Source organism: Globicephala melas, chromosome 3 (genome assembly GCF_963455315.2).
Source record: "Globicephala melas chromosome 3, mGloMel1.2, whole genome shotgun sequence".
Classification (NCBI taxonomy): domain Eukaryota; kingdom Metazoa; phylum Chordata; class Mammalia; order Artiodactyla; family Delphinidae; genus Globicephala; species Globicephala melas.
The window spans coordinates 56,024,505-56,031,625 of NC_083316.1; the positions used below are offsets into that span (position 1 = coordinate 56,024,505).

General features: G+C 48.8%; 1 pseudogene; it reads right to left on the reverse strand.

The window, feature by feature from the left end:
• Positions 1-1,037: 1,037 nt before the first annotated feature.
• Positions 1,038-1,493, reverse strand: LOC115848417 (mpv17-like protein; annotated as a pseudogene).
• Between the last annotated feature and the right edge of the window lie 5,628 nt (positions 1,494-7,121).

The window sequence follows — 7,121 nt, forward strand, 5'->3', positions numbered from 1 at the left end:
AAGCTGGAGACCCAGGAGGGGCAATGGTTTAGTTCCAGTCTGAGTCTGAAGGCTTGAGAACCAGGTGAGCCAATGGTGTAGCTCCCACCTGAAGGCCGACAGGCTCAAGACATAGGAAGAGCCAATGTTTCGAGACCAACAGTAGAAGAAAAGCCAATGTCCCCGTTTGAAGGCAGTCAGGCAGTAAGAATTCCATTACTTGGGATGAGGCCAGCCTTTTTGTTCTATTCAGGCCTTCAGCTGATTGGACAAGGCCCACCCACATTAGGGAAGGCAATCTGCTTGACTTAGTCTACCAATATAAATGTTACTCTCATGCAAAAACACCTTCAGAGAAACACCCAGAATAATGTTTGACCAAATATCTGGGCACCCCGTGGCCCAGTCAAGTGGACACATAAAATTAACCATCACAAAGGGTAATTTAGTGGTTTGGAGAAGGCCCAACTGTCACGATTCCACCCAATTCCCCCTTTTTTGTTTTGGCCACGCCTCGTGGCTTGCGGGATCTTTGTTCCCTGACCAGGGGTCAAACCCCGGGCCCCTGCAGTGGAAGCATGGAGTTCTAACCACTGGACTGCAGGGAATTCCCTCCACCCAATTCTTTTTTTAATTTATTTATTTAATTTATTTTATTTTTGGCTGTGTTGAATCTTGGTTGCTGTGTGCAGGCTTTCTCTAGTTGCGGCGAGTGGGGGATACTCTTCATTGCAGTGCGCGGGCTTCTCATTGCGGTGGCTTCTCTTGTTGCGGAGCACGGGCTCTAGGTGCACAGGCTTCAGTAGTTGTGACTTGCGGGCTCTATAGCACAGGCTCAGTAGTTGTGGCACATGGGCTTAGCTGCTCCACAGCATGTGGGATCTTTCCGGACCAGGGCTCGAACCCGTGTCCCCTGCATTAGCAGGTGGATTCTTAACCACCCTGCCACCAGGGAAGCTGGGGAGAGGTGTGACGAGATGGTTTTCAGAGCGTATGTGCAAGTTGGGCCAGGGGCATCAATGCCTACAAGTCATAACCATCTCCAAGAAAATACAGTTTTATGGGCCTTGGGCCAAAGTAGGTAAAGGTTTGGACTGTGCCCAGCTTAAGACAGAACAGCTGCCTGTACAAAAGGCCAGTACATCAGACCACTCTTATATGTATTCTAGAATTTCTGTCTCAGGTCCCAAAATATGTCAGCCTTTTGCTGGAGAATACTCATACCGAAGTAGAAGGCAGAGACGTACACCGGCCCGCTGAGCGCCTGGTCGCACAGCACCTTGGCCAGGACGGTGCGCATGCTCCATCAGGCGCAGCCGCACGTAGTTGAAGTTCGCGTGGAAGGCCACGGCCACGGTGGCCATGCGCTGTGTGTGCCGCCGGTCGGCAGGGCCTCCCCGCGGCCACTGCTGCAGTGCGTCACCAGCTGAGAAGAGCGCGGCGTAGAGCAGCAAGTTCGTGGGCCAAGGGTAGCACCGGGCGGTGCACAGGAGCGCCCGCCACCAGCCCGCCATGCCTCCAACCACTGGGCGCCGCAGTGGTTGTGTTTTAAGGGCAGAGCTTATTTAAGAATAAGTATGGACAAACAGCTAGTGTTATCTGCTGCACCTTGCCTGATGGCCTTGTGCAGGAGTGTGCTGGAAAATGTTTAATAACCAGCCATCTGGGACAAAAAAGGACACTGGTTTGTCGTGCTTGCCAATTTCTGTGGTATAAATACCTGATCATGGCCAATTTCAAGCTATTGACATGATGACGCTTCCCCCCCGGAAGCTTATAGAGAGAGACTTGAGGAGTTCCATTAAGAAGTGACACACAGCCTGGAGCCAAATACAGACAGGTATTGGGTCTTCTCTGTTCCAAAAAGTACTGGGGGCAAAGCACTACTACTACTCCTCCTCTCTGAAAAGGGTCTCTACCTCTGCTCTACTGACATGAATTAGAAATGTAGGAGCAAGGTGGAGTGTTCCTAGCTTAGTGGCTCAGCCCTACAGATCCCAGGTTTCCATGTAGCTCCTGACCCATGGGACATCTTTTAGAAAATTAACATTGGTTGCCGCTCTAACATGAGTTAAGCTTTTGCTCAGGGTTCAGGAGCCCAGTGCTTCAGTCTCCAGCACTCAGGCAGGAATGATACTATGGGAAAACTGACAGCCTCACCCCCAACTCTCTGGAGACAGTGTAGCATAGAGACAAAGTAAAGAAGGAACACGGAGAATGGGGTGAAAAAATCACTGAGTTGTCTAGTCTGCTGGCTAGTGCACAGCTGGAGGAAGGAGAAGCTGGAATGTCTCCTGCATGTATCTCTGTGTTGGTCTCTGACCTTGTAATTCTGGCCACCCTCAAGTTTTATGAGCCCTGCATCCAACTGATTGGCTGGAAAGCTGTTCCTCATGTTCTACGGTTAAAGCCAAATTCCCTGAGAGATGGGTTTCAGGGCTTACAGCCTGTACCACATTAACAATTGTCTAAATGAGATGCAAATGTTGCCTAGTAGAGGATGAAGTGACCTGTGATGGTGCATTTTGGGACTAACCACCACAGACTGGACCATTTGGGATCCCCTCAATAAAGCTTAAAGAAAGTCTCACTTATTACATGCTCACCTAAGATGGAAAAGTCTGGCTTTGTGAAACCAAGAGAAAGATAGAACCAGTACCCTCATTTTCAGGCTGTGAGGCAACTCAGTTTATCAAAATAATATCAGGCAGTGTCCATGACTTGATTTATTAAAGACAGTTACTCTTGGGCTCCTTTACTACTTTCAGGGACTAGAAGCATCTAAAAAGAAGTACAGACTTAGTTCCAGGTCCTGATGTAAAGCAAATAAAGTTCACATTTATTGTCAAGGGGCTGTTATCCAAGCCCGGGGTCCCAGCATGCACAGAGACCTCCAGGTAACTGCTGTGGTGCATAGGAATGAAGTGCCTAAGTACAATGCTTGGTTTCTGCAGGCTAATAATAGACAACACTGTCCCTCTAGTGGCAGGAACCTGAATTGCAGGCCCAGTGCCTTGGAGGGACCCATCAGCAAAAGGACGGAGTTATGTCTCACTAATTCAAATATCACAAAAACTTACATTTTTATAGGACTTACAACTTTAAAAGTTCTTTCACATGAACTCCCTCTTTTGACCCTCACAACCATTCCATGAAAAACGGTTTGCATTTCATTTCTCAGATGAGGATATAAAACATAAGCTGTTTAAGACCACGTAGCTATTAATGGACTCAGGTCTCCTGACTTTAAATTTAGACCTCTTTCTACCACATCGTGCTTCTTTCCTCTTCTGGACATCAAAATGAACTGTTCTGTGTTATGTCCAGGTCTGAGATGTCACCATGATGTGGAAATGAATATGATTGTCCCTTGTGCAGTCACTGTATTGCCCCCATCCTAGACAACGGTTGAGGAAACTTGGCTTTGCAGGGAAATGCTTTAACCTTAAGAGACAAATAGTGAGAATTTCAGGTACTACTGAAGGCAAGTGGAGGAGAGGTTTCCAACTTGGAAGGTCAGACCTTGGAAGCAGCCTCCTGTTCTCCAGAGCAGGACTGGAGCTGGAAGGAACTAAAGTTCCAAAGTCCATAAGGTCTCTTGCCCCTAAAATTTCTCTCCTATCAGTGGGTTGATGTGTGACCGTCCTTTATAAGGAGAAAAGGCTTTTATTTAGCAATCAGGGCTAAGGCTTACAATGCAAATGACCCTGGGAGAGAGAATACATTGGCTTAAATTTGCACTAGGTTGGAAATGATTGATTTCCTGACAGCCATTTTGCTGCAGTGTGGCAGAGGCGGGAGGGGAGATTCAGAATGCCATGTAGAAGCGGAGAGTGGATGACGGTTATGCAGAGGACCATTTCTGAAGATATGCCCCACCTGCAGGACTTTCTCCTGAGAAGTAAACCAGCCACAGCTGTCCCTCTCCCCACCACCCTCTCACCTTGACCCTCAGCTTTTGACTCAGCCTCTCCTTCCAGGCAGAGCTTCAGCTACTTAGCTTGGCGACCCTGACCCCAGGATGAACTCTGCATCCAGCTCTCGGCTCCTCAGACTGCCTCATGCTCTTCTCTTTCATGACTCCTTGGAGGCCTTTGAGGGAGCAGACATGGAGGGGAGGAAGCTGCTGCCAGCTCCTCTGCATCCTCTCGTGCTCCCGAGGGTATATCTGAGCCTTTTCCTGGATCTTAAAATAATTAAGATATTGAATTAGCGTGCTGGAAGACCCCACTGGATGGACACACAGCAGAAAGAAGAACATTTCCTTTGCAGGGAATGTATATAGAGTGAGCATTCATGGGTGTGTCCGTGTATGAGCGTAAAGAGAGCATTTTTGCTATATTCCATTGTCCTGAAATGAAAGCCATCTATGTTACAAGTATTCCCCAACAGGCACACATACACAACACACACACACACACACACACACACACACACACACACATACACACACACTCTCACACACCCTATGGGCTCCTTTCTGAATGGATTTTCATCTCCTGAACTTTTTGCCATAGGCTTTGTCTTTCCCATGACGCAGAAAAGACTAGGGAAGAAAGTGATCAAATGGAAACCCTGGGCCCCTTCTCCACTGAGTCATTGAATGCCCAGGGCTGGACCACCAAGGGCCTAGCACTCTCAGCAAGGCCCAGGCCCCATCTTGCTGCCCAGCACACAGCAGGCACTGGAAGAACTCTGGGGCATAGCCAGCTCCCTGGAAGGGCAATGCTTCCTTGCCGTGGAATTGCTCTTCTCATTTTTATGTACATGAAACCACTGCCCCCAACTCTAGATGCAGCTGCTTTTTTCCATGTAATTAGATCCTTTCCAACAACCAGCCACCAACAGATTTCCAGAAAAGACCCAGGAAAAATTGTGTAGCCTATCCTCAACCTGGTTCCCTGCTTCTGTGGGAAATTCTCTCAGAGGGGAGAGCAAAGAACCTGGGCAGCCCTTCATCTAAAGACTCAGTCACTGGCCTAGTACCCACCCTGCCAAGGCCATTTCCAGGGTTAACCCAGAAGGATGGAAGCACTGTGTGTTGGGGGGAGGGTGGGGGCTTGTAATACGCTGGTCTGACTGGAACTCCTTGAATCTCTATCACTCATCTCATATATCCCAGGACCAGCCCACAGGTGTGTGCTTTGGGCAGTGCAGAAAGAGTCGGGGGAAGGTTGCTGAACTCCGAAGAGGAGAAGAAGGTATGAAAACACTTCGAAGGAAAAGAAAGGTGTGGGCGGTGGGTGGAATGGAAAGAGACCAAGGGAAATAAGTTACTCCTCCAATTACAAGGAGCGCTAACTGGATGGGCTTGTCCCTGCAGCGAGGCAACAGGCAGCAAGTCAGGGTACAGACAGCCAGGCCTGCCTGCAGTCCTGAATCGAGGGCTGGGGTTTGGTGTTTTGCTAGATGAACAGGAGCGAAACCTTGAAAACTTGCTTGATTCCATCAAATGCTTTCACTGATTAAAGGCTTAGAAGCTGCCAGAGTTCTTTAACTCCTGCTGCTACCAAACAGGCGTGGTAGGTGAGCCCTGCAAACGCTTATCTGAATTTAAAGGGAGTCGAGACCGAGGCCCTGACGAGGGGCTGGAGTGCAAGCATGAGTCCCAGGGTGAGAGACTCGGGAACTGCCGGCTGATGTTAAAAATAACATTCTGCTTTGGGTAGGCTCAGTGTCTGCCAGGGACTTCAAGAGAAAGATTAGCACATCTCTGAAGCTCCTGCTGGCCCAACGGTGGCATCCTGGGAAGGGAAGGGAGGAAGAAGAACCAAACAGGCCCGAGGAGGAATGACCTTCTGGCCTGAATGTCAGCAAACCGACCCCGCTGTCAGGTTCCTGGGCTTGGGCTCGTGGCTGAAGCTCCTCCCAGGAAGACCGTGATCCTCCTGGGTGAGAGGCCAGCTTGCTGTGGGACGTGCAGAAGAGATTCTGTGCCCCCCATGAGCAGCCCCAGCACCTACTCTGAGTAGAACCCAGAGCACAGAGGCCCCCTTGGATGAAGACAAAACCTTAGCTGGATCAATGGCAATACTTCTGGACCTGGCCAACAAAACCAGATGGAGCCCTGAGGGCCTCCATTGAGAAAGCGGGGTCTTTTCTGTGTGCCTAGTTATCCCTTTATTTCAAGGCACAGTTCTTTCAAGAAGATAGAACCTGGAAAAGTATCTTTAATGAAGACCATAAAATCAGAATGCAGCTGTGGATCCCCAAGCCCATCTTCCTCATTTTATAATCGAGGAAACAGAGGTCAAGGCCACATAGTGAGAGGCAGAGATGGTAGAGCCCATGGTTCCCATCTGAGCCTCATTCACTCCACCTGCTACCTCTGCTTTGTACCACCTGCAGGAATTCCCAGCCAACCCACCAGGCAACCGTGAACTGAAAATTCTTTTTTAATAGACTTTATCTTTCAGAACTGTTTTAGGTTTACAGCAAAGTTGAGTGGAAGGTACGGAGATTTCCCCCACACGTACAGCCTCCTCCATTAACAACATCCTCCACCAGAGTGGTCCATTTGTAGCAAGTGAGGAACCTACCCTGACACATCGTAGTCACCCAGAGTCCATAGTTTATATTACGCCTCACTCTTGGTGGTGCCCATTTGTGGGTTTGGATAAATGTATGATGACGTATATCCACCATTACAGCATCATACAGAGTGCTAGTATGTACTGTCTCATACTAAAAATTCTTGCACAGAGAATTTTCACGACAACTCCTATAACAAAGAATGAATCACAAGGCTTAGTTGCTGTTAGTCTGGGGATTCATCTGTGGTGCACAGCCGCCTAGGTGCTCACTGGCTTGAAGCCATTCTGCTCCCCACATTCCTTGCTGCTCCTGGGATGGAAGTGTTTAGACGTGCAGGTCCAGGATGAGGATGCAGGCACCTCAGACTGACAGGCAGGGTCAAGACAGGGCCAAGGTGTGATATATAGGTTGTCATTGTAGACGGATTTGTCTTTGAAAGCTCCTAGTTCCACCCCTATAATACCTGCATGCACGTACACACACACACACACACACACACACGCATACACACCCCTTCCATTCCTTTCTTCTAGTACAGTGAACTTCTCTCCATCCTTTTGAAGGATCCTAGTGCCCTTTTGCACCGTATTTCAGTCTGACTATAAAGT